Source organism: Pteronotus mesoamericanus, unplaced genomic scaffold, assembly GCF_021234165.1.
Source record: "Pteronotus mesoamericanus isolate MK-2021 breed Mesoamerican mustached bat unplaced genomic scaffold, CSHL_Meso_final scaffold_705, whole genome shotgun sequence".
In the NCBI taxonomy this organism is placed as follows: Eukaryota; Metazoa; Chordata; class Mammalia; order Chiroptera; family Mormoopidae; genus Pteronotus; species Pteronotus mesoamericanus.
The window spans coordinates 452,381-469,494 of NW_026555326.1; positions in this window are offsets into that span (position 1 = coordinate 452,381).

Sequence of the window (17,114 nt, forward strand, 5' to 3'; positions counted from 1 at the left end):
GACAAAGCTGAGACCCGGCAAAGCCAGGCTGGCCTGCCCAAGGTCACACACAGGAATTGGCAGCTGACACATGAACTTAAAAGCGGCTGAAAACACAAGCCACTGGTCTGTCATGTCCACACCCTGTGGGGAACTCAACTCCCAGCTCCAGCCTCCCGCGGGCATTTCGCGAGATACAGGTGAACTGGGCGAGCCTGCCGCCGGCGCCGGGCATTCTCCAGCCACGCGCAGGCCTGTGGGCTTGGCTGCTTTCCCCACGTGGGGAGACAGGAGCCGCTGGGGCTGAGCAGGCTGCTGGCAGGGATCGCCCTGCTTGCCCGGATGAAAGGCAGGCCTGCTCCTCGGACCCTGGCGTTATGGCAGCAGCCACCCTCGCTGTCCTCCTCAGAGACCAGGGCATGGGGTTCCACCCTGGGAGGATAGAATTGAGGATTTCAGGGAAGCCCCTCCGGCCCAAGAGGAGGCAGCAGGAAGAGAAAATCTCATGCCAGTAACACAGCCTGTGGTTTCTTGGGGAAAACCACAGAAGAGTCAGCATGGGATGGCAAAACCCACAGTCCTACCACACAAGGCGTGGCCCAAGCCTACCTGGGCTGCCAAGGCCCGTGTTGGCACCAGGCTGCACTGCAGCATCTTCCTGGGGCCATCAGTTGTCCTGTCCAGCAGTAACCCAGGGAGGGTGGCTCTGTTGTTGGCGGTCCTACGAGGGGCACCCTGGGGGAGGGGCAGCGGCGAACAGAGGAAGGAGGCCTCTAGCTCTGCCCTCAGCCAGCGCCCAGCATGACACTGGGACACAATCTTTTACCCCCAGGAAGCTCTCAGTCTGATGGGAGAGGCATAGCCCCTTCCGTCAGGGCGCACAGTCTTCGAGAAGAATCTTATGGCAAATTCTGAACTAATAAGGGAAGCAGGGTACATATAGGTGGAAGCAAAATTTAGAGCCAACTCAGGAGTCCTCTCCCAGGGCCCCACCTCCTTTGCTCTTTTGATCAGTGGGTCACATCACCCACCTCTCCCCACAGCAAACACAGGACCATGAGCAAGTCCCAACCCAAGAGTGAGGAACAAGGCCTAGTCTCCCATGCACGTCCAATGCAAGGCAGGTGGTGCGATTTTATGTCTAACCTTGATTTTATTCTAATCGATTTTAAAAAGTAAATCATGAATTTTGATACTGTATCTTTGGTAACAGCTTCATGTGTCATTTTTTGCGGCTGTAAGTTTTCATTTCTCTTGAGTATGTCCCTAGGAGGGGACTCGCTGGGCCATAAGGTAGCTTTACATCTAACCGTGAGAGGAGCCGCCGCACTGTTTTCCACAGCGTTGACGCCGCCTTACACTCCCACGGGCAGAGGAGGAGCGTCCTCATCTCTCCACACCCTTGGACGTGTCAGTTAGTGATGCTCATTGGATGTCCAGTCGGTGATGTTAAGCCAGGTCAGGGAGAGACGGGGGCGGGAGAGTCGCAGGTCATCAGTGCAGAGATGGCGTTTAAAGATCTGACACCGTGTGATCACGCTAAGCAGTGGATGTGGGTCCAACAGCCGGAGGTTGTTGGCCTGATGTGGAGAAACCAGCCGTAGAAAGTGAGGAGGAGGAGCCCAGAAGGCCTGTTGTCCTGGAAGCCAGGGAAGGAAAAGCCCTTTTGGGAGGAGAGAGAAAACAGGCCATGCCAAACGCTGCTAGCGAGGAAGACGAGGGTGAGAACGGACCCCTGCATTGGGCCCCGTGGAACTTTCTGGTGGCCTGAACAACAGAAGTTTCATGATGGCAGGGGGCAAAGCTAATTTTCCCCAAGGGTGCACAGCAAGTAAGTCATTACGCCATTAATTCACACTCAGGTCTTTGGACGCCCAGGCCGGTGCCTTTGTGTGTCACCGCGGAGGCCCTTGGAGTTCACTGTGGCTGAGGTGGGGGCTGAGGTGTGTGTGTGGGGCGGGGGGGCATGTTCCTCAGGGTCTGAGGAGGTTTTCTGAAGCTTGACGACGGATCTTGAGCAGGTTTGGAAAGGGGAGACGAGACTGGAAGCCTATCCATGAAGCTCCGCTCGCCTCTTTCCTGACACACCTGCAGACGTTTTGGCAGCATCCTCCAAACTCTACTTACCTGTCTTGACTACCCCTAAGCGGCAGGACCGCGGCCTTCGCAGGGTGTGGGGAGTGGGAGGATGGCGGTCCCCTCTCAGACCTTCCCATCACATGCTGAGGGCCCTGCTTGCTTCGTGCCTCCAGCCCCCCACCCTTCAGGACTTTTCAGGAGTAAGGAGGCGGCCTCACCCCCCGAGGACAGACATCCTGGAAAGCTGCCACACTCTCTCCCCCTGTAGTGGCTCCAGGCTACATCCTGTGCCAACCCCTGGGTGTTTGGCCATGGCAGCTGTGAGCAAGGCCAGCAGCCCCGGCCTCGTCTGGCAGGGGCTGCCCCATGCCAGCCTCCTGAGGTCAGCCCCCTACCTGTCCCTCCCATCCCCTTCCCCTGGCTTCCAGGCCCTCCTCTTGGCTACCTGCCCCTCCGGCTGGGTTGTGGGCATGGACCCTGAGCCGGAAGGGACATGGGGGCATGTGGTGCACTCTTACTGAGGGAGGAGGAGGAACAGGGAGGTGCGTCAGGCAGCCCACTCTACCCACTTTAGACCCGCGGCAGCGGGGAAGGAGGGCTCTGGCAGCTTTGGCCCCGAGGCGGCCTGGGACACCTTATCCAACCTTCTACTCTCAAAGCCTCCCTACTCACAGCCTTCCCACACGGGTCTGGTGGGCCTGGCCCCGTTCCGCAGGCCCTGCAGCCCCAGGGCTGGCTGCAGGTGGCAGAGCTGTGACCGCGAACAGTACTCCCACATCTGCCTCTCAAAAGCATATGGGGGTTGCATTTATGATAAAGACTCTCAGCAAAGCGGGAATAGAGGGAATATACCTCAACATAATAAAGACCATATATGACAAATGCACAGCTAACATCATACTCAACGAGGAAAAACTAAAAGCATTTACCTGAACGTCAGGAATAAGACAAGGATGTCCACTTTCACATCTCTTATTCAATGTAGTACTGGAAGTCCTAGCCATAACAATCAGGCAAGAAGAAATAAAAGGTACTTAAATTAGAAAGGAAGAAGTAAAACTTTCATTATTTGCAGATAACAAGATGCTATGTACAGAGAACCCTAAAGATTTCACCCGAAAACTACTAGAACTGATAAATGAAATCAACACAGTACAGGATACAAAATAAATATTCAGTAATTGGTTGCATTTTTATATAACAATAATGAACTATCAGAAAGGGAAAGTAAGAAAACAACCTCATTTACAATTGCATCAAGAAAAATAAAAGAGGGGGGGGACCCAAAAAAACCCAAGGAATTTATTTATAAAAAATTGTATATTTATTCTGACATGTTTAAATTTCAGTTACCTTCAAAGTACCCTCCATTTGATGCAATACACCTATCAAGACATTTTTTCCACTGTTCAAGCAGTTTTTGAACTCATAGATTTTGATGCCTTCTAGTGCTTCTGCTATTTTTTGTTCTACCTCTCCCACATGGGAAAAAATGCTTCTCTTTGAGGACTGTTTCATCTTGGGAAACAAACAAGAAAATTGCTTGGGACAAAATCAGGAGGGTGGGGTAGGGGGGTCATGCTGTTTTTGGTCAAAAACTGCTGAATATTCAGTGCAGTGTGGGCAGGTGCACTCATAAATCACCTATCATCAAATGAACAAACGTGTTGAAAGAGTCTTCAAAAAAAAATTCCCTGAAGCCAAATGTAGCCTCTCACAACATCAGCTTGTACACTGGTACAGATGGGTTCCTGGAACACTCACCTGGCTGGGGAAGCCTGCACTACAAGGGGCCCGCCCTCCAGAAAATAATTCCAGTTTTTTTTAGGGGGTCCTCTGTAAAATACCTAGGAATAAATTTAACCAAGAAGGGAAAAGACCTGTGTTTGGAAAAATAATAAGACACTGAAGAAAGAAATCAAAGAAGATAAATAAATGGAAGCATATGTCATGTTCATGGATTGTAAGAATTAACATCATTAAAATGTCTATACTACCCAATGCAATCTATAGATTCAATGTAATTTATATCAAAATATCTATGGCATTTTTCACAGGACTAGAACAAATAATGCAAAAATGTGTAAGGAAACACGAATGACCCTGAATAGCAACAGCAATCTTGAAAAAGAACACAGTTGTAGGTACCACACCACCTGATATCAAACAATGTTACAAGGCTATAAAAATCAAAACAGGATGGCACTAGCATAAAACCAGACATATAGCTCAATAGAGCAGGATAGAGAGCTCAGAAAAAAGCTCACATCTATATAGTCAATGAATCTATGATAAAGGAGTAAAGAACATACAATGGGGTAAGGACAGTCTATTCACTAAATGGTGTTGGGAAAATTGGGCAGATACATGCAAAAAAAAAAAAAAAGAAATTAGACCACCTTCTTACACCATATACAAAAATAAACTCAAATCTATTAAAGACAAATGTAAAACTAAAAACCATAAAACTCCTAGAAGAAAACATATACAGTAAAATCTCAAACATTGCTCATAGCAATATTTTTTCTGACGTATCCCCTTGAAAAGGGAAACAAAAGAAAAAATAAACAAATGGAACTACATCAAACGAAAAAGTGTTTGCATAACAAAGGAAACTATCAACAAAACAAAAAGACAACCTACAGAATAGAAGATATTTGACAATGATACACCTGATAAGGGGTTAATATCCAAAGAACTTATAAAACTCAACACCAAAAAAACCAAACAATCGAATCAAGAAATGGACAAAAGACCTGAGTAGACACTTCTCCAGAGAGGACATACAGATGGCCAATGGACATATGAAAAGATGCTCAATGTCACTGATCATCAGAGAGACGCAAATTAAAACCACAATGAGACATCACCTCACACCTGTCAGAATGGCTACATGAATAAAACAACAAACAACAAGGATGCTGAGGATGTGGAGAAAAGGGGACCCTCATGCACTATTGGTGGAAATGCAGATTGGCACAACTACTAAAGGAAACAGTACGAAGCTTCCTCAGAAATTTAAAAATGGAACCGCCTTTAGGACCCAGCAATTCCACTTCTAGGTATACATCTGGAGAAATCTAAAACACTAGTTCAACAGAATATGTGCCTCCCTATGTTTACTGCAGCATTATTTACAGTGGCCAAGATACGGAAGCAACACAAGTATATAATTGTCTGTTAGGCCGTACACTTGCAACTAATACAAAATAATGTTAACTGCAAACCGTAATTGGAAAATAAAATTAAAAAACAGTATATGAGGGTTGGGTGCATGGCTTGGCAATGGCCCTACTGAGACCCTGGGATGGGGGATGATGGACTTTGGGAGAGGGTGTGGTCTTGGGGGCTTACGTTCGGGCACCACTGTTAGCTTCTGCGGTTGGTCCTCGCAGAAACCTCCCTTTATTCTTCCCCCCTGAAATGCTCTTGGAGTCCATTCCCCAGCTATTAGGTCCCTGGATAGTTTCCAGGTCTTGAAGCACACTGCTTCCTCCCATCAAACAAAGTTATAAACTGGTTCTGCCCTCCTCTTGCTGAAGGCCCCACGGCCGCCTGAGGTCAGACAGCGCCGACGGGCTCAGCCGAGGACGCTCAGTGGTCTTCACTTGGCTGTCTTCCCCATCTCCACAGCCTAGGGGAAGAACGGAGCAAGGGATGAGCCCACAGAGGGAGAAGCAACAAAGGATGTTGGAAATCATTCTTCTCATTTTCAAAGGGGGAAATTGAGGCTGAGCAGTAGAATCCCTTACTGAGGCGTTAAATGGAAAGTCTGTACCGGGTGCTAGATTAGACACACTAGTTCCTGCACTTCCATGTCACTCAGGCACATCATACTAGCTTGGCGAGGGAGGAAATGGTGGCTCTGAGGGCTAGGTAATTTCCTAGAGTCACACAGCACGGAAGGAGTAACATGGATTCTACCTCTGGCCGTTGGCGCCCCTCTCCTCTTCCCCTACCCCTAGGGCCATCGTCCAAGTGCCTGAGAATGAAACTGTAGCCTCGAGGGCTGGGAGCCACGGAGAGTCTGGAAGCACAGAGCCTCTTGGTCACGGCTGCTGTTACCGGAAGGGAAGGAAGCCCAGGCACCAAGAGGGTGAACTTGCAGCCAGTCCGCTCTGGGTTGGTTCACTGCTGGCTGTGGGACATCGGGCCCTTTATTTACCAGCCTCAGCCTCCCTGCCCTCAGCTTTAACATGGGTTTCATATTAGCACTCCCGTTATAGGTTGTAAAGATGAACGAGATCACGCAGGGAAGGGCTCAGCACAGGCACTGGTTTCCTGCTTTCGATGTTGGAGCTGTTCTTGTTGTTGTTGTCATCCCAAAGACCCAAGGCTTAGGCATCATCCGTGTCCTATTCATCTACCCTGTTCCTTCCCCCGTGGTGACATTTCAGTTACAAGGAGCCTTGGCCACAGGAGGCAGGTCGGACATCAAGGGTTTGACACCGATTTCCATTTTACAAGTGTGAGCCACCCGATCTGATCAGTGGCACCAAGCCAGGGCCAGGCTCCACTGCTGTCCCCTGTCCCAGCCCAGGAGTAAGGACGGGCACGAGTGCATTAGGACAAGAGTCGGACTACCCTCCCTCTGTCCCTTCTCTCCTTAGCCCCCTCTGCTTTTCTTCTCAGCGGCTACTGACAGTCTAGGATTAGGGGCCACAAGGCTGCCCTGGGGGCCCTGAGGTCTCCAGGCGCGTGTGCAGTGGTTCCCACTTGGAGCCACAGAGCAGCTGTGAGCTGGGCCAGCCAGCTCCGGGTCCTGCAAAAGACCAGGGGAGAGTGTGGAGAGCACAGGGCTCACGGTTCCTTCCACTGATGAGGCTGGAGGTCCCAGCCTTCTCTCCCCTCGCCCCTGGCACTGAGTGTTGGTGGCCCACAGTCAGGGAACTTCCTCTCTTCCCACCGGACTCTCCTCTGCTGGGGTGGGGGAGGCAAAGAGGAAAATGCTGGGCCCGACCGGGCCTGGGGATGACTATCTGGGAGCGTGAGAGGCTGGTGTAGGAAGAAAAGGTGCTGCTTGCTCTCTTCCCACCCTTTCAACAGCCCTGCTCTAGTGGCAACATGTAGAAGAAAATTATTATTATAATTATTTCCATTTGAGATATAATTATAGCAGCTCTCAAAGCAAAGCCTCACAGCTTTGGCGCTGCTGGGCAGATTAGGCATGTAATCCCGTCGTGGAGTCGTCCAGTCTCACCTCCCTCCTCTCTTCTCCCCGCACCAGCCCAGCCGGCCGTGTCCCACCCCCGCCCGCGTTTATGGGAAGTCTCTGGCCCTGGGCCAGGGAGAGCATTTGTCTCCCTCCCCATCGCCCAGTGCCCTTGGAAGGCCCCCCCCTTTAGCTGCACCTTCCACAGGGTCCAAACTCAGCAAGCTCTGTGCTTGGAGCCCCAGAGCTGAGATCGCTGGTCTGGAAGGGCTTTGCTCTGGATCCTCCGGCTGAGCGGGGCGTTTGCAGAGCCACAGCCATGGGGCCTGAGTCAGTGCAGCACAGGGTGGAGAAGGTGCAGGGACCTGGCGGTGCAGGGAGCCACGGAGTCGGTTCACTGACTGAGTCTCCTTTCTGGAGACCCCCTCAGGCTCCTACATCCTCCTGGAACCAAGGAAGACAACCTCAGGGAAACTGGCCAGGCACTGAAGGGGGCCCTGAGGCCTGCTACTGGCTGGGAAGCTTGGCGGCAGATTCTTCTATCCATCAGGGCAGTGGAGATAAGGCGGCAGGCTCCCCACCCAGGGGCCCTACATAGAGATACGAGTTGCCTCGTTCTCCTCCTGGAGGTGATGACTCATGAGAGAGGCGGTGGGGCGGGGGGTGGGGGGGTGCCTGCATCCTTGTCTCCCTGTGGGAGCAGAGCCCAGGGATCCCCGCAGCCTAGGGAAGGCCCGTGACGCCCGGCGGACGCCGTCACAGACAGCCCAGAGGACCAAATGACTCCTACAGGATCCTGAGATGTGAAGGTGGGGGCAGCCTCTTGCCCCGCCCTGCAGGTGGGCCACGATCGGCCCAAATTCTCTTACTCGAAACCCTTTGCAATCTCTGTCCTTGGCCCTCCTTTCCAGGTGCATTTCGGTTCAATCAAGTCACACAGGGGATTAGGATCATCCGTAGGGTAGAGAAGGCCTATGGGGAGGACCTTGAATAATGGTCTGAGTTGCAAGGGAAGGAAGTGGCTGCTGGTTTTCAGTAAACTGTCTCCTCCTTTTCACTATTCGGAGAACCTCCAAAGAATCAGGCGAGGGCACACAGCTGTGCTGCGGTAGCCAGTCACAGCCATGACACGTCCGCACAGAGACTTGTTCTTTTCTGTGTCCTCTGTCTGTGTTTCTGACTTTTCCCCGCCCTCTTCTCAACACTCATCCTTCTCTGATCCTGGGGGTGTTAAGGGACAGGTTGGCCCACCAGCTGGGGATGCAGCAGGGGGCAGAGGAGGAAGGTGGCCAACCTGTCCGTGACGGTCTGGCGTGAGACCGGACCAGGTGGCTAGAACAAGGGAATCTGCCTAGAGTAGAGAGGAGCATCCGAGAAGCTTCTGGAAGACGTCTCGATGGGGCCTTGAAGGATAAGTTCCCCGTGTGGACGAGCTGAAGAGGGCATTCTGGACCCAGGCAGGGTCGCCACATAAAATACCAAACATCTAGTTAAATTTCGACCAGACGAACAAAAAAACAATTTTAGTACATGTCCCCAGTATTGCTGAGACATGCTTATACTAGAAAGGTGTTTGTTCCTCATCTGAAACTTAAACTTAACTGACTCTCCTGAATTTTGATTTGCTGAGTGTGGCAACCGTAGGTCTGGGAACCAGCAGGAGCAAAGACAGAAGCAGCATCTGGGGGAAGGAGGAGGCGCCAGGCCGGCCAAGCGTCACAGAACCTTGGGCTGTCAGCAACCATGAGGGATTCCACGGGGTAGGGCCAGACTTAGGGTCACAGGCCACCTGTTGGCGAATGCCAGCACGCAGGCCATTGCTCTTCGCTGTGGCGCCAGCCTCTTCTTCCAGATCACCTCATCACCACCTGGAGAAATCGAGTTCCGAGTACTCACTCTTCCTGTTTTTCCTCCCCCAAGCTTCTGCATCGACGAGCCCTTCCCTTGTGTCTGTATTCATTCAGGCTGTTCAGCGTTCCTCTATGGAATGGCAGTCCTGTGCCAGACACTGTGTTTGGCACCAGGGATACGAGTGGCCCATGGAAGGTAAATTCCTAGGCCATGTGGAACTTACGTTTACCTTTAAAAACCTCTTTTGACAGTATATGTGATGGGTGGGAATAGATAACCAAAAAAAATGCATTTATAAACACATACACACTAAATTTCTCCTATCCTCTTTTTTTTAAAATAGCTATTTCAGAGAAAGGAAATTTCTGATCCAGAGCCCTCCTCTGGAATTCTTAACTCCTTTCCAGCAGGGCGCCGGAGCACCTGAGTTCTTAGAGTTCTCTCTGTCACTCTGCCTGTGCCCCAGATTAACAAGCCCCTGGGAGCAGAGCCTGTTGGAAGACAGCGGAGGAAGGTGACTGTCCCAGACCCCAAACACCAGTCTGACGAGGGACGCAGGGTGCACACTGAAAAGAAGCGCCCCTCCCTCCCCAGTCCAAACTGCCTCTAATACAAATATTTACTTAGAAACACAAATTGGTTAATACGAGTACTTTCATTTCTGTCAAGGCCAATAATGGCCTGCAAGTGTTTGGCACGTTCTGTGCACTGAGCCCATCTGAAGCCCTGTTCCACTTAGCGTGTGCCCCACACACACACGCAGTCCTGTGATGTGCGTGCTCTTATTAGCCCTGAATGACAGTTGAAGAACTGACAGCTCAGAGGGCGTGGGTCATCTGCTCAGGGTCTGCCAGCTGCCAGCTGGTAGTGCCAGGTGTGAGGCTGGGCAGAGCCCAGGGCTTCAGGCCTGCAAAGCTCGCAGGGTTCCCCACGCTGAAGGTGGAGAGGGCAGTGTGTGCCGCGGAAGTCTGACATGCAAATGCACGTGCGTCTCCACAAGTGCACCTGCAGTCACACCGCGGCGCTGGGCTCGGCCAGCCCTTTCACTGGCTGGGGCAGTCCCTAAGCCTGGAGGCTTTAATCAGGTCAAGTGTCTCAAGGGTGGAAATGCCTAATTCTCCTGTTGCCCTTTCCTGCCCTGGAGAATCAATGTCTGGTTTGGAATCTCTAGAGTGGTAAGTTTTACAGTGTGGTTTCCAAAGCAGCAGCAGCAGCAGCCTGCACTTGGGAGCCTGATCGAAATGCAAATTTTCTGGTCCATCCATGGAATCAGAAACTCCGGGCCTGCCCATCTGGTGAGTCTGATGCTCCCTCAAGTCTGAAACCCACTCCCCTAAAAGGGCTTACACTTTCCAGCTGCTGCCAAGTTTCTAGGGCCTTTGCTCTATTGATGAGGCAGGAGGCAGCCCTAAGAGGCTTGTCCTGAGACTAGGGCTCCCTGGCCCACTCCTGGCGTGTCGTGGATACTCGACACATGTATTTTGGATAAAATACATGGATAAATATCCTGGGTGAGTAACTGACACCCAGGGTTCACATCTCTGTTACCATGTCGGGAGGGGACTATCACTAGGACACACCCTGGCCAGACTGGACTGCCAGGATCCTCAGGGACTCAGCAAGGCCAGAAGCACCCTGATGAGCCGAAGCGTGAAATTTTACTGCCCTTATGTCTCAGGATGCTCACAGACCACAGGAAGGACCCACCATGCTTGTGACTTTTAGAGTTTTTCAGCAGGAGGTATTAAAAGCGTTAAAAGTTACCACAGAGACAACTGGCTTAACTAGGGGTGTGCTGAGAGGCTACTGTCCGAGTAAAAAGCTCTGGTTTGCAGCTTTGCTGACGGCCAAGGTGTGAATACTTCCATCTCTGCCCTTGGAGGTGCACCGGCTCCCTGGCTGCTCAGCTCGCCTCTGGCCCTAGCAACTCAGTTGAAACTGCAAGACTACTTGTTTTACCAGTACACAAACCATGTACATGTGTGGAGAAAACAAAACAGCACCAAGGACTGAAGATGAGAAACCTCCTCACCCCTTCAGTCCCCGGAGGGAACTGTCTGTAACAGTTTCTGATTTTAGTTCTACTGAAGGTGCCTTCCTGGTCACTTCCATAGCCCCAAATGGTGAGTTACACTGGCACGTATTGGTCTCCCACCCCCAGTGCCCACCGACACCCTGGCCTGAGAGACTAGGAACCTAGCTCATCTTGGGCGCGTTTTACTCCCTGCCGCCCCTCTCTTCCCACGCACATTTTGGTATTATTATTAATGTTTTTTTAATCCTCACCAGAAGATATATTTTTTTATTGCTTTTAGAGAGAAAGTAAGGGTGGGGGGGGGGAGAGAGAGAGAGAGAAAGAGAGAGGGAGAGAGAGAAAGAGAGAGAGGCATCGATCGATTGCTTCTCGTACATGCCCTGGCGGGGGACCAAACCTGCAACCCAGGCATGTGCCCTGAACGGGAATCCAACCCATGGCCTTTCAAGTTATGAGACAATGCTCGAACCAACTGAGCCACTCTGGCCAGGGCACACTTGATTATTTTGATGATACTTTGCAATTCTTCAATTGGTTACCTTTATGTTTTTAAATAACAGTAGCAGGCACTCCTCTAGTGTTTGTTCTTACGCAAGGTGCTGTGATACACACTTTGGACACATTAATGATTGAATCCTCACAGCGGCCCTCTGAGGTAGGTTGTATTTTCATTCCCACTTTATAGATTAGAAAACTGAGGCACAGAAAGTTTGAGTAACTTGCCCAAGCTAGTAAAAGGCAGAGGGAGGATTCAGACCCAGACAGGGCGGCTCCAGACGCCTTGCGTTTAAGCCTCTCAGAGAAAGGTCGTGTGAAATACAAAGTTACTTCATATGAGGGAACAGTTGCAGGGGGAATGGCCATAGGAATATAAATATATATATTTATTTAATATTTGTGAATAGGCTCTAGCCTATTTGCTTTTATTGCCCTTACAATAAGCAAGCCAGGGGCGGATAATATCCACATCAGCCCGCCTCTGCCCCGCCAAGCAGCCTGGGCTGGAAAGGCTCGGGACCCCGCCCGCCTCTAGAAACATGGCAGGTGAGAACTGCTGATGGTCTGTAGGCAGAATTTTCCTTTTTGTATAAAGGCTTCAGGTGATTTGTGTCTACTGCTGGGGGCTTTTTTTCATCCTCATTCGTCGTGTGTGGTACTTGGTGGGCCCTTTCAATCTGGGAGGTTTGAATCTTCAGAATTAGGACACTGTCTTCTCTTACTTCTTCAATAATTCTCTTTATTTTCTCTCTTGAGTATTGGGCTTCCTAGATTGATTCTCTCTCTCTCTCTCTCTCTCTCCCCCCCCCTCTTTTGGCTTATATTTTGCAAGGTTGTTTCATCTTTTTCTTGTGGCCCTTCTACTAAATATTTTGTTTTAGCAATCACAGCTTTAACTTCCGAAAACCTTTCTTTCATTGCTCCTTTGCCTGCCTCATCAGACTGTCTTTGACTTACAGATGTCATCCACATCTTCTGGGATTGCTCTGAAATGGCGATTTAGAATTATCTTAGAGTCCCCTGAGTTGACTCCCTTTATTCGGGGGCCAGTTGTTCTGGCTCCTTATCTTGATTTTTCTACCCGCTGTTTCCTTGGTTCCTGAAGTCAGCCAATGGTCACCACCGAGTCCCCTACTCAGTCTCTGCATGGGGGGCTGTGCCTGGGACCGGGAACGCGATGTCACATTTCTGTCCTCATGGAGCTTTTTATTTGCTCGATCGCATTCCCTAAGCATTGGGCCACTCTGTGCTTGCATGTCCCACCTGCATTTAACATGTTGGTTTCTTGTCTGCCAGCTCCACTAGACCCTGAGCAGGGGTCACATTTTATATACTTATTCCAAGGAGGCCTTTGGTGACAGTTTGGTACACCTTGGTTCAATGGAACTGAATTGAGTTCTATAATTGTTGATATATTCTCTCTCTCTCCTTCTCTCTCTCTCTCTCTCTCTCTCTCTCACACACACACACACACACACACGCGCGCGCGCGCGCTGATGCTGTAGATTTGCTCCTGGAGCTTCTAGAAGGATACGAGAGACCGGAGCCAAATGCCATTCCTCTGGAAGGTTTTGCAGATCACAGTAACCGAGAGGCCACTGTCGTTCGCATCCACCATCCGCTCACTTTGTAAACAAACAGCAAGGCCGCCACTGCCTCTTCCCTCTCTAGTGGCTACGAATTATCACTTTTGCGGGCAGCGTCTCAGCTGCCAACCTTCCACCTCAGTTCTATAATTGCAATCATTAAAAAGAAGGGGGGGCAGGAACGCACTCACCAGGTGCTCCCCGGCGCCTCCCTCCCGCCTCCTGCTCTCCCAGAGCCGGAGGCCTCCTTCCCGAGGACAGTGGGCCAGGCTTCCGACTCCCAATCCATCTGTTTATTCAGGCATTCCTTCATTCAGCCACCCATCCTTCATTAAGGAAACCTTATGTATTGGACTTAGTGCCTAGGTCTAGAAACTTAAAAAAAAAAAAAAAAAGATGGTCCCCTCCTTGCCGTTTCAGGAGTTTGTAGTCAGTAGACTGAAGAATTTGACATTTTTCCAGGGGTGTGGGAGACCCCACTTCATTTTCCTTGCCTGCCCCAACCTTGTGCCTCTATTGAATTTGACCTCTGCTCGCCGGCCTCCACACTAGGCTCCTGCCTCCTTAAGTAGGTGCTTAGCAGATACATGTTGGTTGAATGAACGAATGAGTAGCACTGCCTGGCTTGGTGGGGATATGCCCAGCTTCTTCGCCCTGAGGGGACCCCCTGCCAACTCCCAAAGTATTCTGGAATCCCAGTGACAGTGTGAGACCCATGACAAGCAGAGAGACCAAAACTCTCCGCCGCCTCCTGCTTAGTAGCAGCACCCACGTCGGGAAGGAGCAGACTCTCCTGGCCCACCTGGCTGGGAGCTCGTTAAACCGGATCAAAGGGAGCTTGAGAAATGCAGGGTCTCATTAACTCAGGACCCAGACAGCCCGGCCACAGAGACAGGGTGGGAAGGGGGGAGGGGAGAAGGGAGGCTCTGGGGTGCCAGACGTTGCTGCTAATAAGTATAAAGAAAGAAAACCATGTGTTAACATTAGGGTCTGCGCCCAGCCTCGGGGATGCCTGGTCTGAAGCACAAAGGAGGAGGCTGGGGGCCCCCTCGGGGTCTTCTGCCCTGTGTGGTCACCGAGCCAAACGGAGCTATGAAGTCACTGGCGAATATTGAGGGACCCTGGGATTCCCCGTTTTCCTGGCTTCCCTGGTCAGAAGCAACTGGCCTGCCCCTCCAGTCAGAGAAGAGGCTCTTTCCTTTGCCTCCAGGGGCTGGGGGAGGCCCTTGCTCTGAGCTGTCACTGGTCTCATACCCGCGCTCCAGTGCAGAGGGCTCAGGCTGGGTCTGCCCTCTCTGAGCTCTGTGAGGCAGCCACGGAGCAGACTGGGAGTGCGGGCCAGGAATCCAGGAGGGGATTCTCTGTCCAGGATACGTGCAAAGGATGCCGGGAACCAAGGACCGCAGGGGACCCTGGGAGTGGAGGGCTGAATCTGAGGGCCAAGTGAGCCCGCTGAGCAGAAGCCTCCCCTCTGGCCCCCCAGGGAGGCTCTTGGCAAGGTCCCAGGCAGGCAGGAACAATGGGAGGCGCAGAAAATGTGCAAGGCCAGAGGTCGGGAAGCCCAGGCTAGGACTTCAGCTCTGCGGGCATCCAGGGACCATTTAAGATACGGAGGTCCTGCTTGCGGGGCCGAGGCTGCGGGGCCAGCACAGGGTGAGGCCTGGGTCACCAGGCATGCCAGGAAGAAGGCCCAGCCCTGGGGTGGACGAGTGGCCGGGAGCAGGGGTCCGGAGACGGAGGCCAGGAGCCAGAGACCCAGCTGTAACGAAGGTTACAGAACGGTGTTTATGGGAACTTCTTGGGAGGCCGTAGGCGGGTGGGAGGGGGGTGTTTCTCAGGGTTGGATGAGGAACTTGGAGGCGATGCTCGCACAGCGCCACGGAGGCTGGCTCACCGGGCGGCAAAGCATCCCACCTGGCTCACGGTCAGGGGCATGGGCCGCACTGACCGCAGTGGAGCCACAGGGTACTGCTGCCTGACACCCAGGCCCTCTGTCCTCGTGGTGAGAAGACAATCATCTCCCGGAAAAGGGCAGTGGGTTGGAGTTCCTTCTGTCTGCACGCTTTGCGTGGTCCCCGAAGAAATCAGCTTCCTCCTTGCCAGCTTCCCTCTCCCTCCCTGGCAGTCCGGCCAGCCCCCACCAGACTGTGGACATGCGGCAGCGGTGCCCGCCCCTTGATATGAGCCCCAGGGGCGCCCGGGGACAGCAGGGGAGGCAAAGGAAGAACGGGCAGCCCTGGAGACATCCGTGGTGGTGGCCGAGTCCAGCCTGCCCAGGTGGCACCTCCCTGCCCTGCTGGGGTAGGAAAGCCTCCTGGACAGTCCTTGGCCCCCTTGGTCTCCAAGGGCAGGAGGGGCAGAGCCTCCTTCCTCTTCTCTCTGAGAAACAGCACTGGACACGTCCTGCCTCAGCTCCAGACACCCACCCCCGGGCTCAGTCTGCATATGTGAGGGTGTGGATGTGCGTGTGCTGTGTGGTGTGTGTAAGTGGAAGCGTGTGGGCGTGTGAGCATGACGGCCCAGGAACGAGCGTGGGGGCGGGAGCCTGTGGGCACGTGCGTGTGCTGGGCATGTGTAGGGGTGTGAATGAGCGTGCAGGTGGTGCGTGCGAGTGTGTACACAGGCTCCCCAGCCTGCCGGGCCCTGCGCTCCCCACAGGGGACACTTTGAGGGGATCCTGATGCTCTCCTGCAGCGATGGCAGGTGGCGTATGCAGATCATGTTTCCAGAAGGCCCAGCTTCTGCAGCTCTTCCCCCAGGGAGAGCATCCCTTCTGGTTAGAAGGCCTCATGGCTTCTGGCTTTTGTCTTCCTCCCCTAACACCACCCAAAAAGCGTGCCTGTGCCTGAAGGCACACACAGCATACCGTGTGCTCACTGCGCAGGGGAGTATGGGGACCCCCCAGAGACGGCCCCAGGAGCACATGGCTCACTGCAGGTGCGGGCAGTGTCTGCTTCTAAGGAGGACGGACACGCGCTCAGCCACTGAGGATGCTGGACATGGCTTTTGAGCCTTTGTCAAGAGCTTAGCTCCAACAGGGACACTGGCCAATGGGAGCCAGAGGACACTGTGAGAACCCCCCCTTGGGAACTGAGCCCACTGCCCTGGTCCCCGAGGCCTCTGCTTCTCTCAGCCCCACATGGGCGGGGTATGTTTAGGAGTGAGAAGGACTGGCCCACAGAGCCCTCACTGGGTGTCCTTTCTTGTCTTTATTTTCAGCCAGAGGCTCCCACACACCAGAATCTTAACGGGCCACCGCAGCCCAGGAAGGTCTCTAGTCCCGAGGGGCCCAAGCGGTGGGCCTGAGGCAGGAGACTGGAATTCCTGCTGGATTCAGGCAGGCTGGAAGGATCCTGCTGGGAGCAGGTGCGCTTTGGTGGCAAAACAAACTTTTAGCCAAGCAGTTCCCTGGGGCCTCTGGTTGACCCCAGTGAGCACACATGCAGAAGTTAAGAGCTCAGCCTCTGGAGTCACGCTGATCTGAGGTCGGTTCCTGGCTCTTCCACTCACCACCCACCATACTGTGAGACCTTGGGCAAGTCACTTCATGCCTCAGTTTCTTCATCTGTAAAATGGGTACAATGCTACCCACATCATGGACGTGTCAGGAGGAGTGGTCTGTCTTCAGAAGAACCTACCAGTGGGTTATGGAGAAGACCAGAAAGTCGTGAGCACTGTGGCAGGGGGCCCTGGGTGGGGGGACTTCGATGTGTCTGTACCTGGGACGCTATAGATAGCCACACATTTCCCATATTCTCTCCATGCCTCACCCCAACACATGGGCCTGGGATGTCAGAACTGGCAGGGCCTCGGGGACCACTAGAGGCTGGGCGAGGACTCAGTTTCGGGCTGGGGTCCTGCCCTCCTGACTTGATGGGACTCATTCTAACAAACACTCCCGTGACCAGAGCGCAGCCATCAGACCTGGAGTTCG